Here is a 12,045-nt window from a genome sequence, read left to right as displayed (position 1 = left end):
CTCAAAAAGTAGAGCTTAATTATTAGTGTGTTTAAATAATGCAGATTCCCGGATCAGTACACTTGACCTTGGAGCCCACAAAGCTCAAGTAGTTAGTGTGACCTGGGAGTCTCTGCTGAGAAAGAGTTCAGGACATCAGGGTGTTCAATAACCACAGCCCCTTGCAGCAAGAGAAGCTGGAAAAGGAGGTCCCACAGCAACCCACGAAACAAAGGAAGGAAATTCTTCACCTGTATGGGCTTGAGGAAAGAGGACTCCGCCTTAGAGAAAGATCTTTGAGTTTATCAGGACATAGGCAGTAATCTATGCGCCACCCTTCTGTGGGGCTGTAACATGGTAGCTTCTTGGCTTTGGAAAGGTGCTGGATTGGACAGAAGATATGGCGGACCCTCCGCAAGGGATCTGACAACTCAGTGTGTACCATAAGGTAGGGTAAAAGCACGTGTTTAGATTAAATGGGACAAGTATGGAAATACATTCTCAGCTGGGGAAGAGGGGAGCTGTTATCTTACGGCTTCAGAGGCTGAGAATGTGACTACGTGTGTCACTTGCCCCTGTGCGGGTCCTGCTGGTATGTTCCCATTTTCTGTTCTCCTAAAGATTTCCCTAGCTGGAATCAGTACTGGTGCATCCCCTAGTATTGAAGACAACAGGAAACCAACTGGTGTTCTTTTCCTTCTCTTTGATATAAAGATGAACCTAAGGTACTTTTCTAGATGACTCATCCTAAAAATTAAAATCTAGACATTCTTTTTTTCAAGACAGGGTTTCTCTGTGGATCAGCCCTAGCTGTCCTGGGACTAGCTCCTGTAAACCAGGCTGGCCTCAAACTCACAGAGATCCACCCGCCTCTGCTTCCCGAGTGCTGGGATTAAAGGTGTGCACCACCACCACCCGGCTTAGACTTTTTTTTTTTTTAAGGAAACATTTTTTAACCTCACAACAGGAAAAGGTCTTTTACATAATGTTATGAGATAAAAAAAAAAAAACCCTCAGAAACCACTCAGCACGACCAAAGTTCGAATCGAGAGTCTGTATTAAGCCAGCCAGCAACTGCCTGGAGAGAAACATTTCTCACAGAGCAACCTTCAGGGTATATTATAGGGAGTTTTTTAAAGATGAAGAACAGAGAAAAACTACATCCTGGTTGGCAGTTGCAGAGAGAAACAAGCAAACAGTTTAACAAGAGCCAAGAAAATGCAATTAGCTAGGGCATTAAGACCCTTTCTTTTCTTTTTTCCTTTTTTTCTTTTTTTTTTTTTTTTTTTTTTTGGAATTTTTGAGACAGGGTTTCTCTGTAGCTTTGGAGCCTGTCCTGGAACTTATAGACCAGACACACTGACCTCGAACTCACACCACCTGCCTCTGCCTCCAGAGTGCTGGGATTAAAGGCATGCACCACCACCACCAGGCAAGACCCTGAGTTTCTAGAACAGTGCTTTCCCATGGGACTTCTCAGGGCTGGGGATAGCAACCAAAGATGTCATCGGCTCAGATAAGATGGAGAGACCTTTATTCTGTTATAATAACCTCAATAGTTCAGTTGTGAGAAAGAAAAAGTAAATTTGATCAAGGACCTGATGTTAAGTAATTAGACTGGCAGACAGCAGCCAATATGACCAGATCTGAGATCTGCAATCTGCCAGATTAGAGTATGAAACACACCCGCTGTGGGTCATCATGGAGAGTATGTCAGCCTCACAGAGAACATGGACAAACAGCCTAAGGGAAGTTCTTGTGTAAGATGCAAGCCACAGGGCTGGGAGTGGGGTTCAGTTGGTAGAGTGTTTGCCTTGTATGCATGGGACCCTGAGTCCAGTCCCCAGCACTACAAAAAAGAAATGCAACTCAGGATCATTTAAAGAGAGGACCAAGCACACAGACAACCAAAATCGTTTAAATACATCTAAATGGGAAGTTTTAATTGTAGAGATTTATCACCATGCATTGTTTGTTTTTTACTATATACATTATACATCACTTTAAACATTGTAGATTCCAAAGCTGATGGCTGGATTTAGGAGTCGACAGTAACGGACAATGCAAAATCCTGGTGTGAATGTAAGCTATCATCTCGGTGTTCAAAGCCACCGCTGTCCTGAACCATCAGCACTGCACTGTGCTTATCAGTATTTGCTTTTTCTTCTGGGTTTTTTAAATTAAAAAAATAAATAAAATGTGTTCTCTCTCAAGAAGGGGAGGGGGGAAACTGGGTAAACTGGCCATTCTGCCTCTAGTTTTCACAAGTAAAATACCCACATAGGAGCATAGAGGGAGCTGAGAGATGGTGGGAAAATCTTCAGCTTTACTCCTGAGACAGATGTTAAGCAGGGCATGGCAAGTGCCCCCAAGTGTCCCCAGGAGGATTTTATGAAGTTGTTGGCCTTTAGAAATGATTTATGTGTGCACAGGGTAACTTCGGTGGGGTGGGGGGTGGGGGGGAGAAAACCACCTATATTCAGGGCTGTAGTGTGTACGTTCTTAATCCCAGTTCTGGGAAACAGAAGCAGGCAGATTTCTGTGAGTTCGAGGTCAGCTGGGTCTACAACTCAAGTTCCTGGACAGCCAGTGCTGTTAATGCAGAGAAACCCTGTCTCAAAGGGAAAAAAAAAATTAAAAAGTGTTTATATGAGGAGAGGAACGGCAGGGTGGCAGGGTGTGTGGACAAACGGGGCTGCCCTCTGGCCCACTGTGGGAAGGGACACGCTGATGGGGCTGGTCTGAGAGGAACGAGTTGGAAGGTAAGCGCAGGAAAGCAGAGCCACAGGACTGTAAACTCCTCATCAGCGTCTCTCCCTCAGGTCCTGCATTTGTGAGGGCTCTGTGAATGTAGCCGCTCTCAGTCTTCTCCACAAAAGAACATTCCAGGGAGCATCAAGTGTGGCCAATGCTTATAAAGCCAGCCCTTGGGAGACAGACAGGATGACTGCTGCGAGTTTGAAGTCAGTCAGGGCTCAAAGTTCCAGACAAACCTGGACTTTCTAGAGACCCTGTCTAAAATTGATATAGAGAAGAAGGGAGGGAGGAAGGGAGGGAGGGAGGGAGGAAGGGAGGGAGGGAGGGAAGTAGGAAATCAATCTCATTCTAATACGATGCTAAACTGCCTTTCTCTAAGTTCGCCACCGCCTTTCCCCGTGCATCAAATGGAAGGTGCAGTGAGGAGGTCTCTTGAGTGCTCTGACGCCCATCACCATGTCCGAAGTGAGAGACGCTGACAGCATCGGAAGGAGTTGTCACATTTTACCCACTTCTTTATTCGTTTCTCCATGTCCTCCATTTAGTTTATTATAACCTGGAAGACAGGGAATTAGTCTGTGTTAACCTCATGGGGCAAAGAACTAAACAAGAGGCGGGAGATCAGCATCATGAGAAGGCCAGGGTATCTTTGAAAGGTCGGGGTGGAGTAGGTTTGTCTCAGGAGAGGGCACGTGGGAGCACACTGCACGGACTTACTACAAAAATCTTCATCTGGGCCTGCTTTCTCTGCCAGATTAAAGTAGAAGAGCCACAGATTCAATGCAATGCTCATCAAAATCCCAGCAAAATTCTTCAAAGACCTCAAAAAAATGGTACTCAATATGGAAAAGCAAAAAACCCAGGATAGCCAAAACAATCCTGTACAATAAAAGAACTTCTGGAGGCATCACAATCCCTGATTTCAAACTACAGAGCGTACAGTCCTGAAAACAGCCTGGTATTGGCATAAGAACAGACAGGAGGACCAATGGAACCGAATAGAAGACCCAGGTATCAATCCACACATCTTTGAACACCTGATCTTTGACAAAGAAGCAAAAAATATCAAATGGAAAAATGAGAGCATGTTCAACAAATGCTGCTGGCATAACTGGAAATTAACATGTAGAAGAATGAAAATAGACCCATATCTATCACCATGCACAAAACTCAAGTCCAAATAGATCAAAGACCTCAACATAAAGTCAGCCACACTGAATCTCATAGAAGACAAAGTGGGAAGTACACTTGAATGCATTGACACAGGGGACCACTTCCTAAATATAACCCAAGCAGCATAGACACTGAGAGAAACAATTAATAAATGGGACCTCCTGAAACTGAAAAGCTTCTGTAAAGCAAAGGACACGGTCAACAAGACAAAATGGCAGCCTACAGAATGTGAAAATATCTTCACCAACCCCACATCAGGCAGAAGTCTGATCTCCAAAATATACAAATAACTCAAGAAATTGGTCACCAAAAGAACACATAATTCAATAAAAAAAAATGGAGTACAGACCTAAACATAGAACTCTCAATAGAGGAATCTAAAATGGCTGAAAGACACTTAAGAAAATGTTCAACATCCTTAGTCATCAAAGAAATGCAAATCAAAACAACTCTGAGATTCCATCTTACACCTGTAAGAATGGCCAAGATCAAAAACATCGATGACAACTTATGCTGGAGAGGTTGTGGGGAAAAGGAAACACTCCTGCATTGCTGGTGGGAATGCAAGCTGGCACAACCACTTTGGATGTCAGTGTGGTGATTTCTCAAAAAATTAGGAAACAACTTTTCTCAAGACCCAGTAATACCACTTTTGGGTATATATCCAAAGGATGCTCAATTGTGCACAAGGACATGTGCTCAGCTATGTTCATAGCAGCTTTATTTGTCATAGCCAGAACCTGGAAACAGTTTAAATGCCCCTCGACCGAAGAATGGATAAGGAAAATGTGGTACATTTACATAATGGAGTACTACACGGCAGAAAAAAATAACGATATCTTGAATTTTGCAGGAAAACAGATGGAACTAGAAAACATTTTGACTGAGAAACCCAGACACAGAAAGACAATTATCACATGTACACACTCATAGATAGTTTTTAAACATAAAGCAAATAAAGCCAACCTACAAACCGCAATCCCAGTGAACTTAGACAACAATGAGGACACTAAGAGAAACTTACATAGATCTAATCTACATGGGAAGTAGAAAGTAGAAAAAGACAAGATCGCCTGAGTAAATTGGGAGCATGGGGACCTTGGGGGAGAGTTGAAGGAGGGAAGTGAGAGGCAGGGGGAGCAGAGAAAAATAAATACAGAGCTCAATAAATATCAAAAACACAAAAAATAAATAAATAAAAATAAAGTAGGAGAGCCCGTCAAAGCGGCCCACGCTTTAACCCTAGTACTTGGGCAGACAGATCTTCGAGTTTGAAGGCAGCTTTTAAAGTAAAACAAATTTTTGCTGTTTTGTTCATTGTTTTATCTCCAATGCCTGGAAAAGTAACGACTGAAGCCTTACTTTAGGGAACAGGAAAAAAAAATGAGGAAACTATTAAACTATACGGAAACGTCCAATATTTCCTCTAGGGGGCGCAAGTCACCACGAAATAAAATTGTCAAGCATTTAAATTTGAAATAAATTTTAAAGCTTACATTTACGAAACTATTTCTTAAGTGCTGGAAATTTTCTTTGTATAAAGATGGAGACATACGTGTGTTTTCTTTGGCGCAGGGTCAAGTAAATACGGGAAACAGCTCTAGTTCACACAAGTCATATATGTATATATAGACTATAATTGTATAGGTGCTTAAAAGGGGCCCTGTGGCTTAGCCGGTCAAAGCACCTGTCTAGTAAACAGGAGATCCTGGGTTCGAATCCCAGCGGGGCCTTCCTCCATTGTTACGTTTTTGTCATACTAATGTCAAAATCTCTAAATATGTTGAAAATGCTTCGTGACATTTATAGATGGTCACACTCTCTACTCAAATGTTCCATCTTGGCGAATCTCTGAATTGAACCCTTTTGACTATAGCCAAGTTCCTGAAGGGTAAATGCCTCATGACCCAAAAAGCGTGAAAAAGGTCTGCTATCTACGTTGTTATCTTTCAGTAAAGTGAGTGACACCTAAATTCTGCTGTAGAAATTCAGGTGGAATCTCTTAGCCTGTGCCAGTCAACCTTTTCAGTCAAATGACGGACTCTGATTACCAATACCAAAGAAATAATAAGCCATGTCATTTGGTTTGGAATGGGATTCATTTTTACTTTTGAGAACAAGGAAAATAGTTATGGTGAAATTTATACCCTGATCATTCTGTTTTTTTAAGAACCTTGAGAATTTGGAGTTGTCTTTAGCATTTTATATGCCACAGAAAACCTCAGTCTTTCTTAGTGTCATAATTCTTTTCAGTTCCTGGTCCTCCTGACTTAACTTCCCCAAAGCTAAGCTAACATCCTGCCAACATCCACACCAAGCTTATCGTCTTCATTCTTAGGAAATAACATGAGGCCTTTCTTGTTTGAAATATAGATACAATCAGTCATATTGTTTTTCATATACACCGTTTTGTTTTTGATGCTAGCCTTGATTAGGAACTTAAGGCAGTAACTATCTCAGTACCTCACTAAAAGAAAAAACGTGAAATATTCTGAGTGAGGAGAAACTACATTCATTTTCAGTTATTCTAATGTATCAGGATTTAGTTGGTGAGACACTGGATTTGGTTGAATTGGCGGCTAATTTAAGAAAACAGTCTGCTGGCCCGTACGGGGATCGAACCCGCGACCTTGGCGTTATTAGCACCACGCTCTAACCAACTGAGCTAACCGGCCGGCGCCTGTGCAAAGGGCTTTCTTAGATATACTTAAGATACGCAATTTTTATTTTTGTTCAAAATTTTTTTTTTTTAAGTATGGGAGTTTTGTATTGTTGTTACTTAAAATAAAAGACAAGTGGAGACAACAAGCAGCCGCCGTTGGTGCCTGCACAGACACAACTCTGCTTCTCCAAGAAGAACAGAATATCTCTCAAACTGAGAATTCTGACCTGAAAAACCTCTGAGAGTTTGGCGCCTCGGGGCCTGGGGGTCGCGCGCTTCCCAGCCCGTCTCGGGGCGCTGCACCTCCGCCACTGTCCTCGGGACCTGCCACTCAACTGGCGGAAATCAGTCTCTAGCTGCAGTACCGCATGAAAACGCCCGGTGGCACCCGCCACTCTTTACCCAAACAAAGCAAGAGTCTGTAACAAAGCAAGAGAGTCAACAACTCAGGGAACAGGTCACCACCGACAAAGGCGTCTGTTTTGCCATTGTCTGCCTTCTGTAGGACGAGCTTGGGAAAGGGCACAACTCCGAGACTTGCCTCAGATCCACGGTGACTTTGGTGATGCGTCGACCGGCACTTTTCAGATAGGTTCTGCGACTTTATTGTCAGCTGGTACTCATTTTCCAAACTTGTGTAAATATAAAAATTGCAATTGTTGCCTTATTCACAGCGAACAAGGGTATTCTTGTCGAACTAATTATAGACCCGGAGCGACCGTATTTACTCACCAGTTCCCCAGATGAAACTTGTAAACTTTGTGGTTTTATTTGTTTGGTTGGTTAGTTTGAGGTTTTCGCTGTTGGGGACTTGGGAGTTTTTACTTGCTCTGAGTTTTTAGTTTCTTTGTTCTGATTTGGGTTTTAGTTTGTTTTGAAAGTCTCCTGTGCCCTAGACTGGCGTTGAACTTGTTATGTGGCCACTGATGATCTTCTTGCCTGTCTCCAGAGTTGACGGAATAAAAACCTGGTTATCACAAATGAAAGCCAGCGTGCTGCTGACATGGCTACGTGCTGTGTTTTTACGGAGTGGAATGCTTTAAAATAACAGTGATTCGGTTAGAGTTTTCCAGAGGAACAGAACAATGAGATGTACACATACACAGAAAGACATTTGTTTTAAGGAATTGGCTCACATGGTTGTGGAGATTGGCAAAGATTCTTTGGCCACGCTGCAATCAAACTCCTGAACCATTTCCCAGGCCTTTTGTGCACTTCCTTGTAAATATCCACCTCCAGTAAAGATGTCTACAGAGTAAGTCCATTGAGAGAGAATGTCAGTGCCCTCAAACTCTTACCTCAGTATCTACTAGAGTTCCTTATCCTCCTCTCTCCCCTGTGGAATGTTGGCTCTCCCTGGTTTGTCACCAGCAAGAAGCACGTGAGGTCAGTTTCGTGAGAAATACCTTTACTGTGTTGTCCACTAAGCCCACGCTATCCACCCGACTCACCTCACACTGCTCGCACCACATTCCCCTGCCCTGTGCTGCGTGCAGAGTTGAGCGCAGTCTCCCACACAGCAAGACCCTCTTTCAATGGTCCCTGTGCATGGCCTTCTTTCTCATCGTAGTTTCGAAACTGCCATTCAATAATATTTTGAACAAGATTTGGCAAATCCAAATTCTGATGAAGGATGCCGGCAGGCTACAGACTCGACTGATAGTTGCATTCCAGTCCGAAGAAAATGGCTGGGAAAATGCAGTTGCCCAGAATCCCCACCCCCACCCCCACTCCTGATGGTGATTATGGAATGCCCACACACATATTCTTTACTAAATGTCCACCAATTTAAATGTGCCTCATCCAAACCCCAACCAAGCAGGAACACCTAGAGTGAGTTTTTACTAAGTATCTGAACGCCACAGCCTAGTTAAGATGAGACGTAAAATTAACCAGCACAGCGAGCACGTGGTTTTGTTCTGCCGTTTCCAGACAAGGTCAAGGACACTCAGGATCTGACTCTCTTTCAACACACAAAATGGGTATCCTGAGTCAGGATGATATAAGCTTGGGTACTGGCTGGTACTGTGTGTCAGCTTCATCCAAGCTAGGGTCATTAGAGAGAAGGGAGCCTCAGTTTAGGAAATGTCTCCATGAGATCCAGGTATAAGGCATTTTCTCAATTAGTGATCAATAGGGCCCGGCCCATGGTGGGTGGTGCCGTCCCTGGGCTGGTGGTCCTGGGTTCTACTACGAAAGCAGACAGAGCAAGCTTTGGGATGCAAGCCAGTAAGCAGCTCCCTTCCAGGGCCTCTGGGTTCCAGCCTTGCTTGAGTTCCTGCTCTGACTTCCTCCAATGATGGACTATGAGCCAAATAAACCCTTTCCTCCCCAACTTGCTTTTTGGTCACGTGCTTTGTTGCAGTAATAGAAACCCTAACGAAAAGAACTTGGTAGGGGTCGAGACGATTGTGTTTGTCATGGCATTTAGGAGGCTGAGACTATGCCTCCCAAGGAGGCTGTCCCCCTAACATGAGGCAGGCTATGCTGTGGTTTTCATTCCCCTGAACCATAAAAGGAGGAAAAATTGTACTAATTTCTGCACGCAATTTGAGGGAAATTATTATGGGAAGAGGAACAGCTTGTTTAAAAGAAAAAAAGTTCTTACTACATCATGAGACAAATGTCAGTGTTATTTTTATTAAACACAGTAGGCAGGTTATTATTCTGTTGCATCTGCTAACGTTTTTAAATTATGCATTGTAGAGGAGGGAGTGGGAGCTGGGACTGGTATGTAAAATGAAAAAAATGATAGTTTGTTTTCTTTTTAAAATAATTCCTTAGCAGGGCAGGGTGAACACATCTTGAATCCCAGTACTCAGAAGGCTGAAGCAGGAGGATTCTTGTGTATTTGGGGATAGACTGAGCTACTTAGGGAATTCCAGGTCATCCTGAGCTACGGTGTGAAACTTGTCTAAAAATCAAAAACAGTGATGATGGCGTGCCAAAGGCCTTGAAGCGGACGGATGGCTCATTGCAATGAACATTTGTGGGTGGGGCTGATTGGACAAAAGGGTCCACTGCATGACCCACCACAGCGCCCAATGGCAACAGGATGAATGAAGAGATGCTGGAAAGATGGAGGAGCAAGGCGGGGATTTTTGTAGTTGGTTTGGTTTGGTTTGGTTTGGTTTGGTTTGGTTTGGTTTGGTTTTCAATTGCTTTTTTTTGGGGGGGGGGGGATAGTGCAGAGGTGAGAGGAGGATATGAATGGACCCAGAGGTGAGAGGGAATGGGGTGCAGAATGGGAAGTCCCCAAAGAATCAATTGGGGGTGGGAGTGGAATCAAAGCAAAACATCTGGGCATGATGGCACACACCTTTAATCTCAGTACTCCAGAGGCAGAGGCTAATGGGTGCCTGCTCTGTATTCCATAATATCCAAGGCTACAGAGTTTCAAAACAAACAAACAAATCTTAATCAGAGGAGGACAGAAACATTGAAAGTTTTCTGTATTCTATGTTCAATTAGTTTTATACTCATCACTATGTCACTTTTATACTAGTAGTCCTGTTTGTGCTGGATGATAGCATTTATGAAACTGAACAGCAAATAGAGTAATTTCAAATAAACACCTTTTTTTCCTCTTTCTTTTTTCACATTAAAAGACTAGTACCTACCAGGAGTCTGTATGTTGTATTTGATCTTGTGTGTTTGTTACTTTGGGACTGGTATCCCGCCCCATCATCACTCGCGGGCTTGGCCTGCAGTGCTCCTCCCTGAGAGGTGCAAAACCAGAGAACCAAAGGTAGATTCTGCTTCTTAAGTCTAAGTGTGGCCTTCTGCCTTGCTCTGCCACACAGCTGTAGAAAGCTGTAGAAAGCTGTAGAAAGCTGTAGAAAGCCTGAGCACAGCGACATCTTGGTGGATCTATTTTCAAACAAATAGTCGCTTCCCCCCCCCCCCCAAAAAAAAAAAAAAGCTGAAACCACAGTGTTTCCGCCCGGTTTCGAACCGGGGACCTTTCGCGTGTGAGGCGAACGTGATAACCACTACACTACGGAAACAACACCGCGGCTGGCTTTCTAGTGCCACACCCATGTATTACGGAAAAAGTACTATCCTAGGTTTTAGAAATGATCATTTTTAAGGAGGTATGAGTCTCTCTCTCTCTTTTATATTTATAAATTATAAATAATAGTGCATAAAACTCTGCCGAAACTTCGAGCAAGAGAGAAAAGCTAAGGACACATTCTGCAAAAAAGGATTTCCAGACTACAAACGCTGTCTACACAGCTTACTTCCGTTATGTTCAACGCATCCGGATGCTCATTCTTGGAGAAAAAAAAACGATTCTTAAGGAATCTAAAGTTAGCACTTTGAGCCCAGGAAGAGGATCAGAGGCCATTAGCACCGTGTGCAACTATAAACATTATTTCTTTTGCGGGCAATCAATTCGGCGTAGTCACTTGTGCCAGGATTCTGGAAAATTCTGAGAAACAAACGAAACCTTGAAATAATGCCACCATCTACAACAGAATGCAAATATCTTAAAGCATGATTTTTGCCCTATGGGAAACAGGTGTCTTCTTCGGCTGCCTTTATAAAATCACAATAGTGTTAAGTTTCTGTTGTTTGCTTGTCCAAAGCAAAGGATGAAGAACACAGAAAATAATCTGTATAGACCTTGATAAGTGCCCACCCTACCCCAATTTGTCATCTTTAGATCATGCATTGTTATCCATTCATAGTTCTCATGGTCATTCTTCATAATTAACCCGTCTTCGTGAAGCCTAACATGATAGATTTGCCTGTTTCTTCAGGACTGCCTGTCCTTACAATGTGGTTTATTTGCTTTCTTATTTCAGTGCTGGCATTACAAATGTGCACCCTCAACCCAGTCCATATAAATCTTGGTGAAGTGTTTATTGTCGTTGTTGTTTGGGATGTTTTGGTTGGTTGGTTGGCTTCTGAGACAATGTTTCTCTGTATAGTTCTGACTGCCTTGGAACTCTCCCGGAAGACCAGGCAGGCCTCAAAAATCAGAGATCTATGTGTCTGTTTCTGCTTTTGCCTCCAAAGTGCTAGGATTAACGTTATGCACCAAAACCACCTGCTTTAAATCTTGTTTTAATACTAATAACATTTCTCTTGTCTGTTTATCCTCCCTTTTATGGGCCTGAGTAAAGATATGTCTTCTCCCCTACAAGGCTTGGGTAGGACTAGAACATGAGAACCAGTGAAATTCAGTAGATTAGGGATGCTTGCCTGGGTTGACATATTTGGCAAGATTTAGAAGTTTTCTCTCTGTAATAAAGTAAGGGTGGAAGGTGAGAACTATGACCTTCCTGAACCAAGTTTGCTGAAATGATTCTCTAGTTGCAGCTTTTGACTCCAGTGATGGCTGGGAGTAGCTGTCCTATCCATCCTAAGAAGGTTAGTGTCTCCTGCAGAGAGACAGGACACTATCCCGTCTGGGGAAGCTGTCCTTTGAGACTCTCCTGATACTCCTTAGGATGTGTCCCTGACCCTTG

General features: G+C 43.1%; 3 non-coding genes across 3 annotated transcripts; 1 reads left to right on the top strand and 2 right to left on the bottom strand.

Moving 5' to 3' along the window:
• The first annotated feature begins 5,568 nt into the window (after window positions 1–5,568).
• Trnat-agu (transfer RNA threonine (anticodon AGU)) lies at window positions 5,569–5,642 on the top strand. The gene has a single exon. It is a non-coding gene; the product is annotated as a tRNA-Thr (tRNA).
• An 868-nt stretch (window positions 5,643–6,510) lies between these two features.
• Trnai-aau (transfer RNA isoleucine (anticodon AAU)) lies at window positions 6,511–6,584 on the bottom strand. Its single transcript has one exon. It is a non-coding gene; the product is annotated as a tRNA-Ile (tRNA).
• Window positions 6,585–10,505: 3,921 nt separating this feature from the next.
• On the bottom strand, window positions 10,506–10,578 carry Trnav-cac (transfer RNA valine (anticodon CAC)). The gene has a single exon. It is a non-coding gene; the product is annotated as a tRNA-Val (tRNA).
• Window positions 10,579–12,045: the final 1,467 nt, after the last annotated feature.

Source organism: Myodes glareolus, chromosome 14, assembly GCF_982192425.1.
Source record: "Myodes glareolus chromosome 14, mMyoGla1.1, whole genome shotgun sequence".
Taxonomy (NCBI): Eukaryota; Metazoa; Chordata; class Mammalia; order Rodentia; family Cricetidae; genus Myodes; species Myodes glareolus.
This window is presented reverse-complemented; position numbering and strand designations above follow the sequence as displayed.